Genomic DNA, 15,037 nt, shown 5'->3' on the forward strand with positions numbered 1-15,037 from the left:
CCTTCTTTGTGGAAAGACCTCAGTAGCCAAGTGTTTGCCTGCGTTATTTGTCTGAACAGGATCTTCTCTAGGACAACTAGGTCCACAGGACAGCACCAAGAGTTACTCTGCATGCTTATAGTACCAGCTTCAGAACAGAAACAGAGGCAATATTCACATGAAAGCTCAAATGTGGATCTCTCCTACCATAGTCACATCTTCACAAGCTGACAGTCCTCTCAATTCTGAGATTTGTTATTCAGCCTTTTCCCAATAGGATCTACAAAGTACCTCTTGACCATTTACCATGCATGGAACCAACATGCCAAATTCCTCAAAAACCGATTCCAGCCTGGGATCACGCTCATTGACTAGCTCTACCAATTCTTACAATTCATTCAGGCTCTGCTACAAGCATACAGCTTTGCTAGAAGTGTATTTCTGCTAGGAAATTTGACGCTACTGAGAGGTTGTGTGGCAGAGCCATGCTGCCCATTCTTCCAGCATGACTTGAGAACTAAGATGAACACTATCCCAAGTAGGTGCCTCCTTGACAACTTACACTACAAAGTGAATCATAATCCTGATCCTGGAGACTTCTATAATGGGCTCCTGTGAGATTTCTATTTGTAGAACCCAGAATTCACAACGGATCATCAAAACATCCAAAAGACAAGTTTCAATGAACAGATTCTCAGCAAAAGGACTCCAAGGATGCAGAGAAAGGGAAATGGCCCAATCTGGGAAGGCAGGTGCATAGAAGAGTTACTATAGCAGGACACTCACTTGAACTTGGGTTGTGTGCGCGTTCCCACCACTCCCTGTTGAGAATGACTCATTGTGCCCAAGTCACTTGTGCAAACAATATGAACACCTTTTCTTGGCATTTGGAATTTGAATAGGTACTAAAACAGAGGATGCCTATTGTGGCTAGACCTCAATTAAAACCTTAGGTGCTGAGTTTCTAACAGGCTTCCCTGGCAGAAGATGACACATCATGAGTTGTACTCATAGCTGGGGAATTAAGCCTGTGCTGGGTGACCACACTGTGAGAGGGCAATCAAGCTTGTATTTTCTTCCAGACCTTGCCCCAGTGCCTTTTCTCTTAGCTGATTGTGCTTCGGATCTTTCATTGTGTAAGTAATAGCCATCAGTGCAGCCATGGCTGTACTGTGAGTCCTACTTGTGAATCATTGACACTGGGTAGAGTTTGGAGATCCCAACACAGTGGGTTCCTAATTTTGGCCTGGAAACAGCACAATCTCAATTTCTAAAGAACTACATACGTTTTGGTAAGTATATATAATGTGTAACCAGGAAGGATGAAAGACCCTGGTATCTATTCCTAAAGATTTGCTATCCCTGTTTAAGGATAAACAGTTCTTCATATTTCTTGGTAGGTGATGCCTCTCCCCATTCTTGACAGCCTGGATTTTTTTTCGAGGCAGAGTTTTGCTCTTGTTGCCCAGGCTGGAGTACAATGGGGCAATCTCGGCTCACCGCAACCTCTGCCTCCCAGGTTTGAGCAATTCTCCTGCCACAGCCTCCCGAGTAGCTGGGATTAGAGGCATGCACCACCACACCCACCTAATTTTTTGTATTTTTAGTAGAGATGGGTTTCTCCATGTTGGTCAGGCTGGTCTCAAACTCCTGACCTCAAGTGATCTGCCTCCCTTGGCCTTCCAAAGTGCTGAGATTAAAGGTGTGAGCCACCGTGCCTGGCTGCCTGCATTTTTTTAAACCAGTGTGGCAAATGTATCCAATGTTTTATATAAGAACACGCATTTCCTTGTGTTTGCTGTCCATTTGTGTTGTCTTGAGAATCTCATATTTGTACATTTTTCTTTTTCCCTTAATGTTACTAATAGGCCAAGTGTTCAGTTTGCTCTTTTGTGTTTAAAAGGCAAGGTGCTTAACCAAAGCCTAGCTTATTCAATTTAATATAGCATTTTTGTTACACTACCTAGTTCTGTTAGCTGCTCTAACCTCAGCTCTGACACACTGGAAAAAGTTCTGCAGCTACAGCTTGTAAGCAGTAGTGAAAGGGAATTGAGTATATCAACTCCAAATTGGAGAGTTAGAATTCTAAGTCATTGTTACTAAGAGTTGTACATTTAGATAGATATCTAGTCTAATTCTTACTGTCATTATGGAGTGGCCTCATGCCTGGTAACACTCCTTGCTCCAAGACGTTTTGATATTGACATAACCACTCCAGCTTTCTTCTGACCTATGTTAGCGTGGTGTATCTTCCCATCATTGACCTTTTGTGTCTTTGGACGAAGACCCAACCATTGGCTGCCTCCAAGAAACTTATTTTTATGAACTTTGAAAATCCATGCACTTTAGTAGTGCTATTTGGGTCATATTTATCTCATGTTTGGATTTAAGTATACCATCTATTTTTGTGTAATTTGTTTTTGTTTTTTCTGCCTGCTTTTATTCTTCTATCTCCTTTGTCTACTTTTTAGCTATAACTGTTTTGGTTGCTTTAGGGCTTACAGTATATGCTTAAACTCCCAGTCCACCTTGAATATGCCACTTCACATACAAGAAGCTATACTTCTCTCTTCTCCCAGACTTTGTGCTATAGTCAATTTACTTCTACATGTTATAAACCCTGTGATATGTTGTTTCTTTAAACTGAGTTATCTTTAAAGTAAGTTAAGTTTTGACCTACATATTTACTATTTCTGGGGATTTACTTGGCATTTTCCCCCCTCCTACCTGAATTTCTTTAGCATTTCTTATACCATCATAGAAGTCTGCCAATGATAAAAGAGGGAAAAACAGAAGCTGAAAGAATTCTTTTGCTTTTGTGTAAGATTTACTAGGAATAAGTATGTTGTCAGATTTTCTCAGTACCTTATAGTATACCTTGGTTAAGGGAATTTTAAAAGGGTAATGTATAGAAGAATGAGAAACATTTCTTTAGAAGCAATTCAAGCCAGAAGACAGTGGACAACATTTTAAGTAAGATTGCTTAAAAACAAGCAACAATTCATGTTTCTTGAAGTTCACTGAGCTCCTGGGATCTGTGGGTCTATGGTTTATGAAATTTGGAACATTTTGGCCATGTTTTTGTCCCTCCCCCACCCTTTGGGGACTCCAATTACAGCCACGTGCCACAGTGTATAAGATGGTGTTCCCATAAGATTAGTGGAGCTGAAAATTCCTGTTGCCTAGTGGTGCCATAGCTGTCATAATGTTGTAGTGCAATGCATTACTCCTGTTTGCAACAATGCTGATGAAAAGAAACCTAATATACTGCCAGTCATATGAAAGTATAGCATACAGTTATGTACAATACATGATACTTCAGTGACTGCTTACTGGTTTATCTACTATTTCTTTCTTTCTACATATCAAGTTAAGTAAGACAGTCACAGGCAGGTCCTTTGGGAGGCATTCCAGAAGGATGCATTGTAATCATAGGAGATGACAACCCCATCCATGTTACTGCCTCTGAAGATCTAGTGGGACCAGGTGTAGAGGTAAGGAACAGTGCTATTGGTGATCCCGACCCTATGTAGGCCAAGGCTACTTTGTGTGCTTACATCTTAGCTTAAAGGTCTAAAGAGTAAATAGAAACAAGCTTATAGAATAAGGATAAAGACATTCTATATGTTTCTACAGTGTTTTGAGCTAAGTATTACCAAAATTTCAGTTATAGTTAAAGAGTTTAAGTTAAAGATAATTTGGTACTAAAGTTTTATGAAGCTAGTGTTGCTTAAGTATATGATGTTTATGAAGTCTACAGTAGTGTACACTATCATCCTAGGTCTTTACATTCACTGACTCACAGCAGCTTCCAGTCCTGCAGGCACCATTCATGGTAAGTGCCCTGTACAAGTATACTTTATTCTTTACACCCTATTTTTACTATACTTTAAGATGAAAATACTGTTGTGTTACAGTTGCCTATGGTATTCAGTAATATGCCACACAGGTTTGTAGCCTAGGAGCAGGGCATATCATAGAGCCTGGGTATGAGTAAGCTATACCTTCTAGCTTTGCTTAAGCCACTAGTCTTGTCTTTCAAATCTTTCATGCTTCCATTTAACATGTTTAGTTTTCTTTCTCGAACATATGGGATGTAGGTATCTGTTTGAGTGTCCCTGTTCTAGTTATAATTTCTAGACCTGTTTTTTATTGATGCGTTGTACTTTTATAAAATTTAGAGATGAGGTTTCATTCTGTCATCCAGGCTGGGGTGCCAGTGGTACAATCATAGCTCTCTGTGGCCCTAAATTCTTGGGCTCAAGCAACCCTCCTGCCTTGGACCGAGTAGCTGGGCTATAGGCACATACCACCAGGCTCAGCTAAGTTCTAAAAGTTTTGGAGAAATGAGGTCTCAATATGTTGGCTCGGGCTGGTCTCAAACTCCCAGCCTCAAGCAATTCATCTGCCTCATCCTCCAAAGTGTTGGGATTATAGGCATGAGCCAACACACCCAGTCAGGAGTTGTATTTTCTTGATTCTTCATATGCCTGGACATTTGATTGGATACCCGAAATTGTGACTTTGGATATTTTTGTATTTCTGGAATTATTCTTATACCTTATTCTAAGATAGTTACTTGGTCAGCTAGATCCTTTTGAGCCTTGCTTTTAGGTTTTATCAGGATTAGGATAGCCTCTAGTCCAGGACTTATTCCATTACTGAGGCAACACCTTTGAGTACTTTGTCCTGTGTCCCATGAGTTAGGTTTCTATTCTGGATGCTAAGAATAAAATTTCAAGTGCTATGTGAGTTCCAAGGATCATTTCCTTTAAAGTCCCTTTGGGTAGCTCTTCCCTGGCCTAAGGTAGTTTCTTCACATGCATCTGGAGCTCAACATTCAGCTGAAGATTCAAGGAGGACCCTCCGTGGTTGTCTGGGGTGTTCTGTGTGTGGCTGTCTCCTCCAGCATTCTGCCCTGCTAATTCTAGCTACCTGGGCCAGCCAGAATTCAACTCAGGGAGATTGCTGGGCTGTGTTGCCTGTGCCTGGGCTGCATTCTAGATACTCTCCAGCCAGTAAACTGGGCAAGTTACAGGGTCACCTTGTTTATTTCCCCTCTTAGGCATCAGTCTTGTGCTCTTGATAGAACAGTTTTCAGACTCTTCATGTTTTATCTGTTTTTAGTTGTTTCAGGCAGGAAGATAAATCTAACCCTGTAATTCCATTTTGGCCAGGAGAAGCCTATACTTTTCTCAAGTGTTTTGAAAAATCCCTCTTGGGGGTAGCTGTTGGTCGTTAAGACTTTCTAGTCTGACCAGTGGTCACTATCACTGCAGTATTACTGTTATGTACTTGCTTAAAGAATGGTAGGATAAAGATGGGCAGGTTTTTGGTAGGTATTTATTAAATGGCTCTTAGACTCTCAGGTATAAAGGATAAACTTAACTCCTTGATTAGATCTCAGCTGTTGGATACATTTTAGGTCTATAGGCTCACAGTCTGATCAATCTGATGGTCTTTGTTCTTTTCATGCAAGCAGACTCCCAGGCAGTGATAGGCCAACGAATCTGAGACCTGTACAACCTAGCAGACTCTTGTTACCAGTGTCCCTCTAAATTGTTATATACCTGTCTCTCCAGGTTTTTGGAGAATGAACCCAGACCAATAAGGTCCTAGTGATGCCCACCTCAGAACCCGAGACTCCCAAATCCCCTGGCTTAGAACGGTTTATGCCTGAGAAATTCTTATCTGTGGTTCAAAACTGCACACAAAAGTGAAAGCAAGTGATTTAAAAGCAGTGGTTAGCAGGACAGTTGTCATTTTCTCCTTAAGTTATGAAGTGTTTTTCCTTTAGGCTTATAATTCTGAAATAAAGTCAATGGCATAGAATACTCAAACAGGGTCTAAGATCATATTTTAGTAACTAACATTGTTGCGGGTGAAGTTCCTAGTTACAAGAGGTTAATCTGATCTTTAGATCAGATACACCAAGGAAAAACCTTGGCCCCTTCTTGCAGCTGGTGAAAGTAAGACTCACTAATAAAGCCCTGCTTTGCAATCTATTTTTGGCATAAGAATAAGCCCAGCTGGGCCTTGAAGTATGAGAAAAGCACTCCCTTGAAGTGCAAAAGCAGAAACAAAACATTTAAACTGTCTTCTTGGAGTCATTCTAACTTTAGAAAATTAGAATGACCAAGCTCACAACCTGTCATCTGAACTCAGAGGGTCATTTTTCAGATGGTCATAGTATTTCTGCATGTATTCGTTTGAAAATGTAAAGATGGTTCCAGCTTTAAATATCCTTAGGTTTTGCTTTTTGGTGGTCATGTTCAATTCAGTAGGTTACAATATGGCCTTCAGAGATACCAGTACCTTGATTAACAGGGGAATGAGGAGCCAGCAGTCTTACTGTAAAGACTGATTGTTCATTTTATATCTACCTCAACTAATTGGAGTTTTAGAAAATTCTAGAGGCCATGGACTCAAGTGAAACAGGTTGTTGGGCAAGCTAGTCAGTACAGCCAGACCAGGATTAAAGTTCTGGAGCTCTGTATCCAACTAAATAGCAGGCTCACAGACACATTGAGAACAGTTGCCCAAAGCCCCCATCATAAAAAGACATAGCCAACATGAAGTTTGAGTGCATAGGAATTTGACCCTAGGTCCCATCCATTGAGTTCATCCCTAACACCTATCCCAGAGTAACTAGGTTTGACACCACTTGGCTCCTCATGAAGAATCATAAAACTTTTTGGAGGGATGCCACTTCAACCAAATTGGGAAATAAAGTAGAGGTCATTTGAAGGTGTTTTTAACCCATGTTCAGTCGTAGGGTCATCCTATATACTTGAGTAGTCGAGGTTTTGGTGTTGTTATTACAGATAAACATCTCAGGGCAGACCAGAACCATCAAATGGTCACCTCCCCCTGCCTATCTTTTACATTTGTCACAGTTCTTTGATTAGGTGAGGCGGCAGGCCAGGTCATTTTCAGATACTTCTTGAGCCTGGAAAAGACAAAAACCAGATGCAGACTTCTCATGAGGCTGGCCCTCAACATCAGGAAATCAGGCTAGTCACATCATGGGCTCTCGGCATTAAGAGACTTAAGCACTAGTAACTATAGAAAATACGATTCAAGGAAGCGATCACTTTTTCTGCAATAGTACATTATGCTCTTCTCAGAGCAACTTGCTGTTTAATATAAAGCTATGTTTCTATTCTGTCAAGTTTCCAACTAGAGTCTATAGCTCTATTCCTTCTATTCCTGTGTGTTACCTAGGGGTCTAGGAACTATGGGTGTGAGTTGGGGTGGCTCATTATGTTCTCTTCCAGGAACCTACTAGCAGAATTTGTGCTCCCCATGCCCACAAGCTTAGGTTCTGCTAAGTAAGAGGTCCTGGTTCTAGAGTAAGGTAGAGATTTCTAATATATGCTAAGAGCATTTGATGTCAAATTCAAAGTGACCAAGCACGTATAGGCTGGGCAACCTAAGATGTTACATAATCCACAACTGAGTGCTGACCTGATGCAAGTTGAAAATTGTGCATCTGATCACATGTGTCAGGTCAGTCAAAACACAGACACACCATTTGTGTTCCAAAGAGGGGGAAAGACCCTCCCCCAGCCCCCTTTAGCTGTGATACATCTTTTCTGCACATGTAGATTTCCCCCATACAAGCATGCCCACAAAGGGTAATAAGATGGCATGTGTGCAGGCTGGGCACACCAATGGCAGATTTCCCACAATGCCCTACATGGGGACAAGAGCTATGCAAAGATTATTCTAAGTGTTTGGAGCAGCCCCCCTCCCCCAAAATCTGGCCATAAACTGGCCCCAAAACTGGCCATAAAATCTCTACAGCACTGTGACATGTTCATGATGGCCATAACATCCACGCTGGAAGGTTGTGGGTTTATGGGAATGAGGGTGAGGAACACCTGGCCCCCTCAGGGCAGAAAACTGCTTAAAAGGCATTCTTAAGCCACAAACAATAGCATGAGGGTCTGTGCCTTAAGGACATGCTCCTGCTGCAGTTAACTAGCCCAACCTATTCCTTTAATTCGGCCCATCTCTTCATTTCCCATAGGGGATACTTTTAGTTAGTTTAGTATCTATAGAAACAATGCTAATGACGGGTTTGCTGTTAATAAATACGTGGGTAAATCTCTGTTCAGGGATCTCAGCTCTGAAGGCTGTGAGACCCCTGATTTCCCACTTCACACCTCTATATTTCTGCTTGTGTCTTTAATTCCTCTAGCACCGTTGGGTTAGGGTCTCCCCACATGAACTGGTCTCGGCAAGTGGCGTCCATCATGGGGGCTCAAATCCAGGTCTAAGAGTCACCGGAGTGATGGCTGGAGAACTTGGAACTAGCTGGAGGACACCCGAGTACTCTTAAAGCAATCCCTGTGGTAAGAGGGGGAGCTCAGAAGCATCAGGGTAACAATGGGACAAGTGTGGGGTATGGTTCTTTCCACCTTGGAACTTTTTCACACTGATGAGGAGGAAGGAGAGTATAGTGAAGTAACAGAAGAGGTTACAGAGCATGTTTATTTGCCAGCTAAAGCAGCAAAGGAGGGAGAAGTTCATCACTACCCTTCTATACCCCCTCATTTTGAATAAAAAGACCCTCCAGATCTTTCTTTCCTGGAGGACACTGGGTGAAAAATAGTTGCCAGTGACTGTTAGAGCAGCACCTCGAGCAACCGCTCTTAGTTCTATTCAGGCAGGAATTCAGCAAGCTAGAAGAGAGGGTGATACAGAGGCTTGAAAGTTCCCTGTTAGAATATACCCACCATACCAACAGGGAAATATTAAAAGGAAAAGGCTCAAATGTAGCTGTAAATTACTCAGAATTTAAACAAGCTATAAGTCAGTATGGACTAGGTTCTGCTTTTGTAATGGGACTGTTAAAGAATGTTGCTGTTTCCAGCCAGATGATTCCTACTGACTGGGATGCTCTTACTCCAGCTTGTCTGACTCCTGTTCAGTTCTTACAACTTAAAACTTGGTGGCCAGATGAAGCTTCCATTCAGGCTGCTTGCAACGCCCAGGCTCAACCTCAAATTAACATAACTGCAGACCAACTTTTGGGGGTTGGCGGCTGGGCTGGTTTAGATGCACAACTGGTCATGCAGGACGATGCCATAGAACTGCTTAGAGGAGTGTGCATTAGAACTTGGGGAAAAAAAAATCACTTCAGGTGGAGAACAATATCCTTCCTTTACTGCTATACAACAGGGACCAAGAGAATCATACGTTGATTTTATAGCTCAGTTACAGGAGTCTCTTAAAAAGATCATTGCAGATTCAGCTGCACAGACTATAGTGTTGCAGTTATTAGCTTTTGACAATGCTAATCCCGATTGCCAGGCTGCTCTGCGACCTGTTAGAGGGAAAGCACATTTAGTTGATTATATCAAGGCCTGTGATGGTATCAGAGGTAATCTGCATAAAGCTACTCTGCTAGCACAGGCATTGGCAGAACTGAGAGTGGATAAAGGAAATACACCATTTCCTGGAGCTTGTTTTAACTGTGGGAAGCATGGTCATACTAAAAAAGAATGTAGAAAAAAATTAGCGAGTCAGGCTGCCAGAAAAGAAAACTGCTGGTCCTAAAATATGTCCAAAATGTGAAAAAGGAAAACATGGGCTAATCAGTGTCACTCTAAGTTTGATAAAGAAGGGAACCTGATTTCGGGCAACACTATGAGGGTCCCGTCCCGGGCCCTGTTTTAACTGGGGCATTTCCAGCTCAGGCCATTCCCTCACCCCTGTACAATGTCTTCCCCTGCCACAGCCAGTAGTGCTGCAGATTTATGCTGCACAAAAACTGTGAGCCTTCTGCCTGGGGAACCCCCGCAAAAGGTCCCAACAGGAGTCTGTGGACCCTTGCCAGCAGGGACAATAGGATTACTTTTAGGAAAGTCTAGTTGAAGTTTAAAAGGGGTACAAATACATACAGGAGTCATTGATTCAGATTACAATGGAGAAATTCAAATTGTTGTGTCTACTTCTGTTCCTTGGAAAGCAGAGCCAGGAGAGTGCATAGCATAGCTCCTCGTTGTGCCGTATGTGGGAATGGGAAAATGTGAAATTAAAACAGGAGGATTTGGAAGCACAAAGAAGCAAGGCAAAGCAGCTTATTGGGTAAATCAAATTACTGATAAACATCCTACCTGTGAAATAACTATTCAGGGAAAGAAATTTAAAAGGTTTGGTAGATACAGGAGCGGACATTTCAATCATTTCTTTTACAGCACTGGCCATCCGCATGGCCAATTCAGCCTGCTCAATGTAACATAGCTGGAGTTAGTAAAGCCCCTGAAGTATATCAAAGTAGTTATATTTTGCATTGTGAAGGGCCCAATGGACAACCTGGAACTAGTCAACCAATTATAACTTCTGTACCTATAAATTTATGGGGAAGAGATTTATTACAACAATGGGGAGCACAAGTTCTAATTCTTGAACAATTATATAGCCCTCAAAGTCAACATACAATGCATGAAATGGGGTATGTCCCTGGTATGGGACTAGAAAAAAATTTGCAACGTTTGCAAGAACTGCTTCAAGCAGAAAAACAAAGTTCTTGCTAAAGATTAGGAAATAATTTTTAATGGTGGCCATTGTTAAGCCTCCAGAACCTATACGTTTAAAATGGTTAACAAATAAGCCAATTTGGATAGAACAATGGCAGCTAAGAGAAACTGGAGGCTTTAGAGAAATTAGTTACTGAACAATTAGAAAATGGGCACATAGCTCCAACATTTTCCCTGTGGAATTCGTTTTTGCAAGAAAAAAAATCAGGTAAATGGAGAATGTTAACTGACTTAAGAGCCATCAATTCAGTTATACAACCTATGGGAGCATTACAGCCAGGATTGCCTTCTCCTGCTATAATTCCCCCCTCCCCCAAAAATGGCCTTTAATAGTGAGATTTAAAAGACTGTTTCTTTACTATCCCTGTAGCTGAGCAAGACTGTAAATGGTTTGCATTTACAATTCCTGTGGTAAACAACCTGCAGCCTGCTAAGCATTTTCATTGTTGTACAGATGGGTCTATAATGGTAAATCATCTTATTCTGGATCAAAAGGTAAAGTTTTCCAGACGTCCTATACTTCAGCTCAAAAAGCAGAGCTTGTAGCAGTAACTGAGGTATTGAATGCTTTTGATAGCCTATTAATGTGATTTCTGATTCTTCATATGTGGTTCATTCCAGTTAATCGAAAATGCTCGATTACGATTTCATACAGATAGAAAACTGATGACATTATTTACCCAACTGCAAACAGCAGTTAGGAGTAAAATGCATCCTTTTCCCATCACTCACATTAGGGCTCATACACCCCCCTTCCAGGATCTTTAACTGAAGGGAATCAAATGGCTGATCACCTAGTTGCTAATGCAATATCTAATGCTAGACACTTTCACAATTTAACCCATGTTAATGCCTCTGGTCTCAAACGTAGATACAGCATTACCTGGAAAGAAGCTAAAACTTATCCAGCGATGCCCAACTTGCCAAGTGGTACATTCATCTTTTACCGGCATTAATCCTTGAGGATTGGAACCTAACTCTCCTTGGCAAATGTCACATTTGCCAAGGAGACATCCTCGTTTGGGAGACTAGCTTGTGTACATGTGTGGACACCTTTTCTCACTTGGGGCTACGTGCCAAACAGGAGAGCCTTCTGCCTGTGTTACATGTCATCTTTTGCAGTGTTTTGTGGTGATGGGCATTCCAGCTTCTATTAACACAGATAACGCCCCAGGCTATACTAGCCAAGCTCTAGCTACATTTCTCTCTATGTGGAATGTTTAACACATTACTGGTATCCCAATATAATTCTCAAGGAAAAGCCATAGTGGAAAGAATGAAACTTTCCCTAAAACAGCAGTTGCAAAAGCAGAAAGGGGGGAAATAGAATATGGAACCCCATAGATGCAACTGAATCTAGCATTATTTAAATTTTTTGAGCCTGCCCAAAGGCAGATGTTACCAGCAGTTGAACAGCATCTACAGAAACCAGTTGCAAAGACAGAAGTAGAACAACTGATTTGGTAGAGAGATCCAACAACAAAAAGTTGGGAAATAGGTAAAATAACTTGGGGTAGAGGTTATGCTTGTGTTTCTCCAGGCCAAAATCAACAGCTGATTTGGATACCATCAAGACACCTGAAACCTTATCATGAGCCAGATGCCGAGGAAGAGATTTCTAGAGGATCCCAAGGACCCCCTGGTTGCAGCCATGTTGAGATGGATGCTGAAGAGGACCCCAACTGTCACGAGCAACACCCAAACACAACCACCCACCTGGGAACAGAACAAGAAGCTGTCACAGATGGTGGAAGAAAACCTGAGGAAAGCAGGACCACCAGTCACAATAAATAATTTAATGATAGCTATGATAGTAGTTATCACCACTGCCGTGAATATTTCTTCAATGAGAGCTGACACAGAACAATTATACGTATTGGATATATTTGTCAATCTTGGCTGGTAATAATGCCTGGATTTAATCACTCTATGACAGTTACACATGCTTTCTGATCTCAGTATTTACCATAATAAATCTGCTCCTATAATTGAGGCATACTACCCTCAAAAACCTATTTGTAGACAGGATCGGACCCAGTTAGAAAAAATGAACATACTCATTTAGGAAGATTGCATTGCAGAACAGGCAGAGGTGCTGCACAACAACTCCTATGGAATCATTATTGATTGGTCCCTTAAGGGGATGTTTAGCTTGAATTGCACATCTCAGTCTGCATGCCACGGCTACACTATGTTCAGCTGATCTGAACAAAATGGTCAGCTGGTAGAAGTGATAACCATGGCAGCATAGTGGCACCTCAACCTAATGATATGGCCCACTGTAGGAGCTAAACAACATAAGGATTTGTGGAAACTATTAGTAGCTCTTAAGATCAAAATTAGGGAAAGAATAACAAAGCATCTAGAAAGACTAAAAACTTGTCTTTGGATATTGCAAACTTAAAGAACAAATATTTAAAGCATCCCAGGCACACCTGACCTTAATGCCAGGAACTGGAGTGCTTAAAAGAGCTGCAGACAAATTAGCTAGTAACCCATTAAAATGGATGAAAACACTTGGAAGCTCTGATTTCAGTGACGATTGTGCTTTTAATCTGTGTTGTCTTTGTATAGTCTGCAGATGTGGATCCTGACTCCTGCAAGAAGTAACTCACTGTGACAAAGCTGCCCTTGCTTTTATCGATTTGCAAATCAAAAGGGGGACATGTTGGGAGCAGGACCCCCAAAATCTGGCCATAAACTGGCCCCAAAACAAAATATGTGCAGCATTGTGACATGTTCATGATGGCCATAACGCCCACGCTGGAAGGTTGTGGGTTTATGCCAATGAGGGTAAGGAATACCTGGCCCGCCCAGGGCAGAAAACTGCTTAAAGGCATTCTTAAGCCACAAACAAAATAGCATGAGGATCTGTGCCTTAAGGACATGCTCCTGCTGCAGTTAACTAGCGCAACCTATTCCTTTAATTTGGCCCATCGCTTCATTTCCCATAAGGGATACTTTTAGTTAATTTAATATCTATAGAAACAATGCTAATGACCGGTTTGCTGTTACTAAATACGTGGGTAAATCTCTGTTCAGGGATCTCGGCTCTGAAGGCTGTGAGACCCCTGATTTCCCACTTCACACCTCTATATTTCTATGTGTGTGTCTTTAATTCCTCTAGCACTGCTGGGTTAGGGTCTCCCTGACTGAGCTGGTCTTGGCACTAAGCTCTGGTAGAGAGAGATACCAGAAGGGTCAAGTCCTATAGACAGCCCTGTGGATAACAGTGATAAAAAGGCAGCATTTATGTTTATCTATAGCACAGAAGTCAAGCTGTTGGAGAAACTGAACAGCAGTTAGTGTGAAGCATCTTACAGAAGAGTATATATTGACCACCATATGGAATGACCACTATGTGACCTGACAAAAAAAAAATAAGCTAGTGAAATTCATGCTGAAAGTAGTGGATAGTAGGAAAACATTAAATAAAGCTGTAAGTGAGGGTAATCGTGTTTGAGAGTAGATCTGTCCGCATGGCAGTGAACACATGTCACTCAATGCTGTGCTAATTATGAAACAAGCAGAGATCACCATGGATTGAAAATTAGGGGGAACTTAATATTCAACAGGCTGATCACAGCAGTTTAAAAGACATAATAAGTTTTCAAACATTTGTGGCAATAAAGACATCTGATCACGAAGCAGTGAAGAAATTCCTTAGTCATTCTGCCAAGGTCACTTCTGGTGAAAGTCTATGATTCTGACAAAATACTGTTTTATCATTATTGCCCTAGAAAGACTACAGCTGATGGGACAGCCAATAGAAATTGAGGATGCCAAGGACAGTAACTATGCCGGGATGTGCTAATGAAGACATAGTGTAAACTTGTTATGACTGGCAAAAGCTTGTGTCCTCACTGAGTTTCCTACAAGTCCATTATTGTGCTAACAAAAGGGAGTAATTTAGGGACATCTTCCCCTGTTTATCATTTTGTGTCAGTAACTCATACTCACTGCAGGGAAGCTAGACTGGATGACAACACTGAGATTGTTATTCCTTGACAATTGTTCTGTTTATCTTCCAGCTGAAGTTATTAAAAAGTGTTTATGCCATGTACTTTCACAACACAGTTGCATTAATTCAGCCACATGACTAGGATAAGCCTTAGACCAGTAAATGAACACTTTGAACAGCATGCTAGCCGCTGTTAACAGAAGTATGGGTGTAGGTTTTCAAAAGGAACCCAGCATAGCAAATGCTTATATGCTGTTGTCAGTGCTTGGAACAGTGATCAGCGTGTGCCTGAACATACAACCTCTGGGCTGCAATTATGTTCAGTGGTGAACAAGGTAATGACTTTGAAGAATTTTCGTGCAGGAAGTGACCCTTACATATGCAAAAGATATGTCTTCAGAGTCCATTAGTAAGCTGGAAGAAATGGATGCTGACTTTTAGAAAGTTGTTCATTGCTGGGGAAATAGCGGAAATGGCTCTGAATCAAGGTGATTGTGGAAACAGCAAAATAGTATAGAAGTGGTACCTACAAATGACACGGTTAAGTGTG

At 41.5% G+C, this 15,037-nt stretch overlaps 1 protein-coding gene and 1 long non-coding RNA gene across 2 annotated transcripts in view; one reads left to right on the forward strand and one right to left on the reverse strand.

Moving 5' to 3' along the window:
• RBM19 (RNA binding motif protein 19) overlaps positions 1 to 15,037 on the reverse strand; it is a 368,604-nt gene that overhangs the window by 255,126 nt on the left and 98,441 nt on the right. The window lies entirely within an intron of this gene.
• Positions 3,183 to 12,645, forward strand: LOC126931548 (uncharacterized). Its single transcript, XR_007717884.1, has 3 exons — positions 3,183 to 3,473; positions 8,183 to 8,336; positions 10,981 to 12,645. It is a non-coding gene; the product is annotated as an uncharacterized LOC126931548 (long non-coding RNA).

Source organism: Macaca thibetana, chromosome 11, assembly GCF_024542745.1.
Source record: "Macaca thibetana thibetana isolate TM-01 chromosome 11, ASM2454274v1, whole genome shotgun sequence".
Classification (NCBI taxonomy): Eukaryota; Metazoa; Chordata; class Mammalia; order Primates; family Cercopithecidae; genus Macaca; species Macaca thibetana.